The 12718-nt window shown below is 38.1% G+C and overlaps 1 long non-coding RNA gene across 1 annotated transcript; it reads right to left on the bottom strand.

Annotated features, from left to right (window-relative positions):
* Nucleotides 1–3925: 3925 nt before the first annotated feature.
* Nucleotides 3926–10417, bottom strand: LOC133131686 (uncharacterized). Its single transcript, XR_009709036.1, has 5 exons — nucleotides 8949–10417; nucleotides 8425–8491; nucleotides 8173–8281; nucleotides 5614–5677; nucleotides 3926–4119 (listed from the first exon to the last, which is right to left on the bottom strand). It is a non-coding gene; the product is annotated as an uncharacterized LOC133131686 (long non-coding RNA).
* Between the last annotated feature and the right edge of the window lie 2301 nt (nucleotides 10418–12718).

Raw genomic sequence — 12718 nt, forward strand, 5'->3', positions numbered from 1 at the left:
ATAAATAAATAAATAAAAATACCACCTGCCATATTTAAAAATAATCCATTGGAAAAAAAAGACCACCTGCCATATTTAAAAATAATCCATTGGAAAAAAAAAAAAAAAGGATGAAAACAAGAAAGTCAGACTTATTTTCATTGTCGTCAAGTTTCTGTTGTTTTTTCCATTTACTTATGGTTAAGGCTAGGATTTGGGGAGGGAAATCTGATCCTATATCCTATGGAGCAACTTCACCCTAGAGCACAACCAGATAGCTCCATCATAAGATCATTTCAATAGTTGCTGACTACACAGGTTAGGTAAATACAATTTTGATAGGTAGCTGCATGGAGCCAGTTACTGGCTAGTTCTACCTGTCTTGCTAGCTATGATAGCTATCCATGTAATTAATGTAACAGCGGGCAGTGAAAGAGAATGAACAGAGAAGATGTCATGTCAGAGGATGTGCTAGCTGTTGATATCTGTAGGAAATGTTACATTAAGTCAATGCTGTTTTGTAAGCTTGTCAGTGACAACTAGTCTACTGCTGTTGATTTAATGTATATGCTTTACAGGAATTTATAACATAGCTAGCTAGCTAGAAGTTGCCATCGTAGCTAAATTGCCCTATTTTACATAGCGAGCCGATCGCGTGTCATTGCAAAAAAAAATGCATCGATTAAAATAAGAGTTCTTCATATTTTCATCCCTCTTCCCTATGGCTTCTGCCTGCCAGACTAGATTGGCATGAAATCTGTAAATATTGCGCGGGACTATCGTGGTGAGATTAACATGGTCAGTATTTCGCTGAAACCAGGGAATTTTCGCTTTCAATATCCAATGGATAAATATCCTTATGATAATGGGTTGCTTTATTTATTTTTATGCAGATACCGCATAGAGGAAAGCTATGTTCAGGAAAAACGCCATACAATAAGCCATAAGTGAACCAACAGCTACAGATTTAAAACACACAGGCATTCTTTGATAACTATACTACTGTAGCATTCAATTCCCTGTGGTTTTTGCATTCTTAACCCCCTGAAATGGCGACAGATTGATTGCTAGTTTAGAATCTAAACAGCGTATTGCAATATTGCTTAAACCTCAATATTACGACTAGTGGTGAATTTAGTGGTGGCATTTATCAACCAAGTAAAATACGATTTTTCACCAGTAGATGGCATCCGTGTTCGTGGGCCGAGTAGATAAAAGCCAAGGGTTTTATTTTTAATGCATATTTATAATGACCTATCGAATATTAATTGAACCTCCGGGGGTAAAAATTAAGGATATTAATCACCAAAAAACACGTTATAAGTGAAATGTTTGCTTTTGCTGAAAGCCTCAAAAGACAGGAAATTAAATGGATTATGTTACAGCCCTGTAGTTTATATTCGGTTTGTGCCGAACAAGACTCTCATTTATACCCAATTATTTGCAAAGTATTAACATGGCAGTATATTATTATATTGAGAAATTCAATCGATATCGCAAGGTTGGTGGTTAGATCCCCGGTGTAGCCACAATAAGATTGGCACAGCCCTTGAGCAAGGTCCTAAACTATGCATTGCTCCAGGGGAGGATTGTCTCCTGCTCAGTCTAATCAACTGTACCTTGCTCTGGATAAGAGTGTCTACCAAATGCCATTAATGTAATGTTATGTACTATATATCTGCTGCTGCACTTTTATCCAGAAGGACATAGTAGGCCTACAGGAATGAGATCATACAATATACACTTCATTGTGTGCTATTATACGCTATTTACCAACAGTTTTTGGGCAAGCAATGTTGAAAGAGTGATACAAGATATATGGTCCCAAAGAGGACACATTGGACATGTTGGAATAAATCATGCTTTGGAAAAGCGAAAAATAAGTATATTGCCTCTAACTTTAAAATACAAAATTGCCAATACACTTTACAGTGCACTACTGTAAACTTATTCATTCTTTGAGGGGTTTGACTCTTAAACAATCTGCCCAGTAGTGAGCACATGTTGTGTGATCTAGACTTGACATTGTACATGTTGTCAGAAATCTGTGCTGATACCTTGATGGAGAGCAGGCTGATTAATTTAATTTCCCTTCTTTAAGCAAATGAAAACATTTCGCTTAAGGCATATATTTTTTCTGATTAATATACTTATAGTTTAGACTTACATTTCCAGATATTTCTCAGAAAATGCTGAGACCTGAATTCATGAACAGTTCCAGGAGTGTTCCAATGGGAGTATAAACAAAGGATAGTTGAAAGAATGCACCCTTATTTTCCAAGCCTTGCCTTCCACTGCCTTGCAAGCTTCCCTCTAATTTAAGAGTTTTTACATTGCTGTATTGTAGGCAACTGGTCAATATGCAGCTATGACTTCTGTGTACGATATGGGTGCTATCCATGGCCCTGATGTTTCCTGCCAGCGCTCATTTGTATGAATGTGAATGATGCCGATTTGCTCTCACTCCTCAAACATGACTAGCTATAAATACTGACAGCATTTTGCTGGTCTTTTTCAGAAGGGTGAAATAGTCAATTGAGGAAATTTCCGGTACATTTACGCCTTGGGAAAGGTAATTCAGTAGTTGTCACCAAAGTATTCCTCCATTTTTCATTACTGTCATTTTTTGCAAGATCATTGCAAGTTTGTGATACTCTGTGCTAATTGCATACTAAATGTGTATGAATCCTGTAAACATACAATAATTAAAGAAACTATTTATTTCCACAGCCCTTCCATTCCCAGTCCCTCATTTCTTATATCTTTTAAAAAATGTATACTAAAAACAATACAGAATATCACACCAGCTAGCATGAGGGGCAGTTTATTCAAGTCTCTTCCTGACATATATAAAGCTGCATATTTTTTACACACACACACACACACACACACACACACACACACACACACGTAAATATCTTTAAATCAAGCTATAAAGCATAAAAGCAATTTCTTACAATGGCATTTTCATCAATATTCAATTTTCAGAAAACTTTGAACATTATACACCTTAAACATAGACACTGTCCCATATTAAACAGTTATTCAGTTTACACATTTTGTACATTACAGAATATTTAAATATGTTAAATTCAGTCCACAATACCATGCAACATTCTGAAATACAAACATTATTTCAACATCTATTGCTGACTTTTGCTCTGTAAAGCGACAATAATAAAAGTAAATAATTTATAAATAATAATAATCAGGCTTTGTATATGAGATCACAGAATCTTTCATTTTGAAAGCTAATTTAATTTAATTCAGTTCAGATTCGATTCATTTATTAGATAAAGTGATGATTTTAATGTAAATGACAACTGAAGGTATTGGGCTTCCCTACAAACAGCGACATCATAAGCCTCCCCTGCAATGAAGCCAGCTACAGGGTGGACTGGTGACGATCACCAATTTATGAAGGCTAGATTGAGGCTATGATCAGTGCTGTGAGGAATGCCAGGGCCAGAGAGAAGGTAACCGTGGGGGATTTGCCCAGCGGGGAGAATCCAGATGTCGTAACAGCCACATTTTGAACAGTCGCTGCTGGTCCTGCACTTGCTGCAGTCTGACCTGCAGGGCCAACAGTCAGTGCTGCAGTCTGACCTGCAGGGCCAACAGTCAGTGCTGCAGTTTGACCTGTGGGTCCTGCAGTCAGTGCTGCAGTCTGACCTGCAGGGCCAACAGTCAGTGCTGCAGTTTGACCTGTGGGTCCTGCAGTCAGTGCTGCAGTTTGACCTGTGGGTCCTGCAGTCAGTGCTGCAGTTTGACCTGTGGGTCCTGCAGTCAGTGCTGCAGTTTGACCTGTGGGTCCTGCAGTCAGTGCTGCAGTTTGACCTGTGGGTCCTGCAGTCAGTGCTGCAGTTTGACCTGTGGGTCCTGCAGTCAGTGCTGCAGTTTGACCTGTGGGTCCTGCAGTCAGTGCTGCAGTTTGACCTGTGGGTCCTGCAGTTTCTGGTGCAGCTGACTGGTCAAATGGTCGGGTTATAGTTGGCTTAGTTATTGGAACTGAATTTGTGTTTCCAGATACAGTTGTTGGTTGAATGATGCCATTAGTTTGGGTTACAATATCATTTGTAGTTCCAGAAGTTGGACTGGTACCAGGTTGTGTTGTAGAAACAATACCTCCTTGAGCATGCCCTAAAAAACACAAACATAAATTGCTGTTAAATAATTTTCACAGTTGATGCTTTAAAATAATGTATCACTCTGATCAATTTTATTCATAATTTCTGATAATGTACACCATTGGCCTGAGACTGGTAGAGAAAATATTTTATTTATTTATATATATATATTTGTATTACTGATATTTAATTAATTATATATTTCTGACAGTGGACAAAATTTATGGAGATATGCAAGGAGTAAAGACAAGAATACATTAAATCTCTGCGATAGAATCGTTCCCATTTTAATCCTGTTTAAATACTTAACGTGCAGTGCCACAACTATAAATTCTTTGGCCGAGGACAAAATATATTGGGAGCCCCCCTCAGGTCCCCCCCCTCAGGTCCCCCCTCAGCACACCCTTATCTACATGTGATAATAGATGACAGAACAGGTCCGTTCCAGATAGTGGACTCAATAAATCTTAAATGTGACACTGCATGGCCAAGGGGGTAACATTGCGTAGTTTTATAGATTAGTTAAAAAACCATGCCAGATTCGATTTTGGTATCAGGTCTGGTATTTGATATGAGGAGGGTATTGCATTAATTGTGTTGCAGTCATATTTCCTGTAGTGTTATTGAAGCAAGTAATAGGGCTGTGACAATGCTGACATTTAGAAAAACCTAACTTTTATTCATAATATTGTAAATAGGTGTATGAATGTAAATACAGCAGTGTGTAAACCTGAGAGTACAAGAGGTAGAAGCTTCCCCACTAGTACAGATTTTAGCATTTTTCAAATAACACAGCATTAACTACCAAAGTAAATTATATTAACCAATGTCCTATACTCAGATGATTATCATGTCATACAGTACATCGCAATATCAATTGATTTGATCAGTTATCAGTATATTAGTATATTTTTATTCGAAAGGGGATTTGTGTTTTGGCTGTGGCTCCAGTGTCATTCTAAGCATGCCAGGCACAGAACATCTTTTCAGTGAGAAAAATATCTTCCACTGTGTTTGAGCTTCTGTAACTTTGTTTTAGTAACCTCTTAACGCAACCTCTTGACATGACAGCATGCTTTTTTTGTTTTTTGCACCATTCTCTGCAAACTGCAAAAACTGTCGTGTGCGGAAATCCAAGGAGATGAACAGTATCTGAGATCAAGCCACCCTGCCTGGCACCACCAATCATTCCAAGTCACTTAGATCACATTTCTTCTCCATTCTAACATTTGGTCTGAAAAACTGTTGAACCTCTTGACATGTCTGCATGCTTTTGTGCATTTACTTGCCACATGATTGGCTTACTAAATATTTGCATTAACAAGCTGATGTACAGGTCTACTGTAACTAATAAAGTAATCACTAAGTGTAGACACCATATGCTATATGGTGTTGGCTTGTTATATTTTTGGTATATATATTAATAACTATTTCAAAGACAGATGACTGTGTTTTCATGTCTTGGGCAAGTATCTAAGTGATTATAATGTATTATGATGTGACTTACCTATCAGGAAAATGGCAAACAAATAGTGCAGGATCATCTTTCCTCTTGCTTAACCTTGGAATTTCTGAAAAAAATCAGTCACTTCATTAATATCAGTGATGCAATATTTAGTCTATTAAAAATGTAAGCATCATATTTGTGTTCTATTTTCTTGAATGTATATTAATAATTCAAAGATAAAAACCAGGTTTAATGCTGTCATTAACCCCTTAAGCAGCCCTGGGGAGTAAGGTTTTTTCCAAAGCCTTTAACCCTGCATTGCTCCAGGGGAGGATTGTCTCCTGCTTAGTCTAATCAACTGTTCATCATTCTGGATAAGAGCATCTGCCAAATACCTTTAATGTAATGTAATGAATATCGTAGTAAACATGATGGTATTATTGTAATTATGTTTTATGATCTTCTCCACTGGTTACTGTCTGAGGATAGCTGTAAGGAGATAGAGTTTGGGACAGAGAGGTAGGGGAGTGTGACAGGTGGGGAGGAAGTGCAAACACTTTTTTTTCCAGTTTTCAGTTGTATAGTTTAGTAAGCAAAATTTTACACTTCCTAAGACCCATAATATCATTTAGGTCCATGTGTCCTTTTGAAGTCTCCAAATGTCCTTTTTGGAAAACTGCCTGACATATGTAGATTAGAAAAAACAATGCAGAATGGTAATTTTGTGGTGCTATTGTCCTAGAATTTGAAAGGGGATTTGTCCAGCGTATTTCTAAGCGTGCCAGGCATGGCCACAATAATCTGTGTTTACTCAAAAACAGAACATTTTTTTAGAGAAAAAACATTCAACTTTCACTGTGTTTGAGCTACTGTAACTTTGTTTTAGTAATATTTGGAGTAATTCTGACTCTTGGAAAACAAACCCCAAAGGGTTACCTTTCAGAAGAGACCAGGATTATGCCTGTCCTCAAAAGGTTTCAGGAATAGTAACCATTTTATTTTGGGCATGTCATTTTTAAGCTTGTGTCAAGAAAAGGGGTGATAATTAAGTGGTTATTCCACAAAGTATTTAAGCCTATTTCTGAAGATTAAGTCCTTTGCTGATCTCCTGGGATTTTCACGCACAACAGTCTCTAGAGTTTGCAGAGAAGAATGCGAAAAACAGAAAACATCTAGTGAGCAGTAGTTCTGTGGGCAGAAACGCCTTGTTAATGAGAGAGGTCCAAGGAGAATAGCCAGACTGGTCAAAGCTGACAGGAAGGTGACAGTAACACAAATAATCACACATTGCAACAGTGGTATGCAGAAGAACACACTCTGAACACACAATGTGTCAATGTGTCTAATTGCAGCAGCTGCAGCAGCTTTATAAGTCTAAAAGTCTAATAAATACCTAATATTTCACTCACTGAGTGACCTTTAAAACATCAGAGAGGGATCTTTCTTTTATAAAAGCAAATACTGCATTGACACAGAAAATTGTGGGATGTTACACTGTTATTATATATTATTTTCCAATAATAGACAATTTATTGTATCATGATTTATTTAGAGAATTATTACATTACTTAAACAAATGTGAGGAATGGCAAGTTTTAGCCCATAAGTGCCTGTTAATTTGCATTGTGAGTAGAAAAGTATCATAAGTTAAATGCTGAAATATTGTCATAGTAATCTGATAATACTGTCTGATCGTGAATCATTTCATCAAGCATTCAAATTCATTTAAAATATGAGCGACAAAATTCATATGACAAAAGCTATGGTAAACCAGACAAACCATCCAGGCTTAGACTGCCAATGTCTGTTTTCTGTTTAAATCCATAATGGACCAATGTAAGGCCCTATTGCAGTGGTAAGCATCCCTGGTCCTCTGTTTCTTTTCCATCCAAGCATAATTCCAGGAGTTTGGTTGATTATTAAGAGCCTGAATGATGAACTGCTGAGTACCTCCAGCACATGTTCACCTGCATGCATTAAGCATAATAATTAATGTAGTATTGCTGTTAAAATGGAACATTGAGTGGAACATTAACCACGAACATCTCCTGTTTGCTTCAGCAAGAGGGTAACCTAGCCCTGCCCTATAAAATTACTGCATGTATCCCCACAATGTGTCCAACAGATCCTGGATATGGTCCTCTTAGAAAATTATCATCATAATCATAACAATAACTCTGGGACTGTAATGCTTTACTATTTTGATTTGTCCTGCATAGGAGATATATATACATTCAGTAAGCAATTTATTAGGTATTTATTAGACATATTCTTTAGACGTATTAACTCTTCTGCTGCCGAGGCCTATCCATTTAGAGGTTTGACACATTGTGTGTTCAGAGCATAGCAATGTTGTAATGTGTAGTTATTTGCATTAATGCCACCTTCCTGTGAAACTCGACCAGTCTGGCCTCTCTCATTAACAACTGCTGCTCACTGGATGTTTTTTGTCTTTCACACCATTCTCTGCAAACTCTAGAGACTGTTGTCTATGAAAATCCCAGGAGATCAGCACTTTCTGAGATACTCAAACCACCCTGTCTGACACCAACAATCACTCCACAGTCACTTAGATCACATTTCTTCCCCATGGCTGTCAATAACATCTAATAAACTTACCTAATTTTTGTTTTTCCAGAATTATCCAAAGCCAAAATTCAGAAGAAATATACAAACAACTTCATAGATGGTGTGCTGCTCCTTCTACAGTGGGCTTCTTCTTCATCTCCTTCAAAGAAAGAGGAATCCTGTAGTCTTATTATAGTAGTTCGGGGGGGGGGATTCTTGCATGTCCACAATTAGCATTTTTGTTGACTTGTGTAACTAGTTGTACAACTGGTGTGTAACATTAACATTTAGGGCCAAACAAACCTGTTATCTTGGCCTCTGCCCTGACCCCCATCCCTCCAAGCCAGTGGCTACTGCATTCCGGAAATCCCTGTAATGTCAAACAGCATTTTAAAATGACAATTATGGATGTGGTGCAAGCTGGACCATGATATTATATATAGAGAAAAAATAAAATCATGGTCAACTTTGTTTTCACTGAAGGCCATCATTATGTTATGTACGCTACTCCGTTATGCGTTATTTTTTCCAGAGACATAGATCTAGCCATGTGGCATGACACAGGAGGATTTTTGTTTTCCTTTCAAAGAAAATACACTTTGAGGCCCAACTGAGCAAAGGAGATAAAACATTGTGGACATTTGCATTATTAAATAGGACTGATAAATGGTCACAATGGGAAAAAAAACCCTTATGAGCTGAATTTGCGGGTTTGCAGGCCAACGTTAAACAATCTCTGCACCAAGCCAAACAAGATCAGCGTCAGGCTAAAATGGTGGAGCTAGAGGAAAGGAACAGGTAATGCAATCTTTGCATTGTTAACCTACCTGAGAATGCTTAAAGATCCGATCTAGTTGGCTTTCTCCCCAATGCCCTCAAAAATGGTTTCCCTCTCTGTCTGACAGAAATGTTTGAAATCATGAGAGCCCACCGTATCTATGGTGGCCGATCTAAAACAGTGAGCCTAGAGTCCTTTATTTTACACAAGATTAGACTAAAACTGGCATAGATCCTAATGCCTCCTGGCGAGCTATTGAAAAAAGGCTGGTACATCCCCACAGACTTCAGGATGCTATGCCACCAAGGCAGGCTAAATTGCTATCGGGCCCATAATCTCACATTTGAAAACTCCCATTGTTCATAACTATACACTGTTAACAGATTTGACATTTTTGAGTGAAATGGCTTCTGGACGTTCCAGGACTTAAAATCACAATACGACCTACATGGTATATTGTTTTATATTTACCTACATGAACACATGCGTAAGGATAGGAGAAATGGAACATGAAGACTTATGGGGTCCCCTGGGGAACAGAGCTTCTTATATGTAATACATGCCATGCTGGATAGGAGAAATGGAACAACAGCCCTTTACATATTTCTCCTTAGAGCATCTTACAAACCCATCCATCCATCCATTATCTTAACCTGCTTATCCTGAACAGGGTCGCAGGGGGGCTGGAGCCTATCCCAGCATACATTGGGCGAAAGGCAGGAATACACCCTGAACAGGTCGCCAGCCCATCTCAGGGCACACACACCATTCACTCACACACTCATACCTACAGGCAATTTTGACTCTCCAATTAGCCTAACCTGCATGTCTTTGGACCGTGGGAGGAAACCGGAGTACCCGGAGGAAACCCATGCGAACACGGGGAGAACATGCAAACTCCACACAGAGAGGCCCTGGCCGATGGGGATTCGAACCCAGGACCTCCTTGCTGTGAGTCGGCACCATCCGTGCTGCCCATCTTACAAACCCCTTGCAATCCAATTAATTTGGGATAGATATTTAGCCACTAGTAATAATAAAACTCATTGGTATACCATTTGGAGCAATCTTTCATGTGTATCAGCTCATACACTACAGCTTTCTTCACAGAACATACATAACATGTTTTAACACGTTCTGTTTTGAAACTGGGCCGGGGAATTGAACTGGCAACTGTCCGATTGACAGATGACAAGTCTAATTCTCGAGCTAATGATGCCCACATTACTTGCAATCCTGGAGAAATGTTTGCAAGAACTACATATTGTGAGCTGTTCCTGGATTCAAACCCTGAGCCGTGGTAAAAGGTGATTTAGGCTTTGGCACGAAGCAGTTTTTAGTTATTTTTGCTTTTCAGGTTCAAATTTAGAATATATATATAGAATATATAATATAATCATTGTTATATTATTATATACCATATTATAATATTGTATGTGCTGGATTATTGTCTAAATTCATAACACAAATATAATTGGGTCAAGTGTGATTCACATAATACAATACTGCTCTGAGAGGTGTTTGGTTACTGTACCCTCACTTTGTCAAAAAATGTTTTATCAAGGCATGCTTTATTCTTTGAAAAATAATGCAATTTGAAAAGGTTCTCAACTCATATTACAATCCTGCACACTTGTTTCACCAATACTTGAATGAACTACTGAATGTACAGTACTTAGCTGGCAAGTGATAAATACAACCAGGTTAAATGCTGAGGAAAAGGCCTGGGGTGAATTTATCCTTAAAAAGGCACAAATAAAATGGCTCTAATACATTTTTTCTAGAGACACAAATGATCTGAGCATTAACTAAACCCATTCAGTGATCTGCAGCGGGACATGGAATAGCACACTGGTAACCACACTCCCAAAAGTTGGTAAACCTGTTGCCTGAAGTAGATGAAGTGATTATTTTCTTTTTTTAATGTGATATTGAACAAGACACAGGTATGCATGACTGTATTATGCATTCGCATATGTATGCAGAGCCCGGTGAATTTCATCCACAGGAAAAGATATACATCGGCATGAAAAATGATTCATTTCCTTTATTATTGCATGTTTGTTGCACTGAATTGTTTCAGATTCAGACAATGTAACATTAGCCAAAGAGAACCTGCATAAGCACAAAACCAATTTTTTAATTAACTAAATAAAATAATTAAATACTTTTTCACAGCGCTGCATATCCTATCTGAGGGGCAGATCTGATGATTTTGTTTCAAGATGCCACCATGTGGCCCTCCAACCAGGTCTCAACTTGCTAGGATGCACTTAATTCAGGTTGTTAATTCTCTGGAAGTAGGAATCACATTACTGTGATCGATGGTTGTTGTGGCAATTGAAGGCGGAGCAATTTGCAAGTATGAGTGAGATTTTGTTCGCTAGCTCAACTGGACTAAATGCGAAACTTACTTGAATCATTAATGATGATATTAATAATGATAAAAATAATGGATATTTTGGTGTCCGTACATGTATGATAACATGTATCAATAGACAAATGTTGGGGTCCCATAGTGAGTGGGGGACTGGTTCATTGGAAATGGGTAAATCATCGGTAGATCCTCCCCTGATCTCATTATGTTTTGAAAGTTTTCATTTCATAAATCTGACACACAAGCCCACACAACTACTGGTAGGCAAGTTCTTCTAGTTTACCAATCGCTTTGTGGAAAGATAATGGAAAAAGTACAAGACTCAAAATTATGCTTGTGTACCATCTTCCTCCTATGTAACCTTGTAACCTTGTAACCTTAGTCAGTAATGACAATAGAAAAAAATCCCAGTCTTGGGACACGAATGGCATGCAGTCAAGCAGGAAACAATCAACTGAGCCATCACTGGAGCATATGCAGTTTGTTTGTGCATGCGTGTCAGTGGGAGTGCCAGAGACAGAAGGTGAAAAAAGAGATAACAATGAGATAAATCCTTGCCTAGCTCATATTTCACATTGTGGGTGCATGTGTGTGGGCACTTATAAAACTGAAACTGGAATCAGTGCTGAACAGGAAAAGCCTTGTCTATACCTTAATTTGTTCTCTATCCTATTGAAACTGCCCCCATACTATTGTGTATATATCTCATCCAGCTGCAATAACAAAGGTAGCCACACATGTCAAGAGAACTGAGCATATGACAAATATCAACAATGAATGGAGTCATACAAATGCATCATTTTTGTGTGTATGTTAAATATGTCAGGTTACTGTTAATGTCAACTACTGCTCATTGAATTGTGGGATTACATCTCTTTGTGTATTTGAAAAATGCTAAGAGCCTAAGGGGAAGCCTGTGGGGCAGGATGTTTTTTTCGGTTGTGGACTGACTTCCGTAGTGCTTTTTTCTAATTGCTTGTTATTTTGTAGTCCTTTTGGGTTCCACATTTCATTATACAGTGGCTATACAAATGTACATAATTGCTTTGTACTCGACAGAAAAGTATTTTGCATTGGACCCAGGTCAGTTGGTGATAGAAAATTTGTAGAGGTTTCCTCTGTGTTTAATGTGAAACTGCACCACGAACTGACTGTTTTTATTTACATATTTTTTTACCTTGATTTTCCCTGATGGGTTCTTTTTTTCTAGTTTAAACTTACAGGGCACAGACAAAGAAAATTAATGCAGAGGTTGAAACATGTTGTGTTGACTAACTGGATGACAATGGAATTTTTGTTGTGCAGTATTATGCAATCAACTGCTTCAAGTACAGTGGCAATTTCCTGCTCACAGGTGTGAATAGTCCACAAAGGCAATGCAGTTGGAAGGTGGAATTGGCTGCACTGCAAACAAATTTGACACGGACAGTAGAAAATGACAG

This window comes from Conger conger, chromosome 6, assembly GCF_963514075.1.
Source record: "Conger conger chromosome 6, fConCon1.1, whole genome shotgun sequence".
NCBI lineage: Eukaryota > Metazoa > Chordata > Actinopteri > Anguilliformes > Congridae > Conger > Conger conger.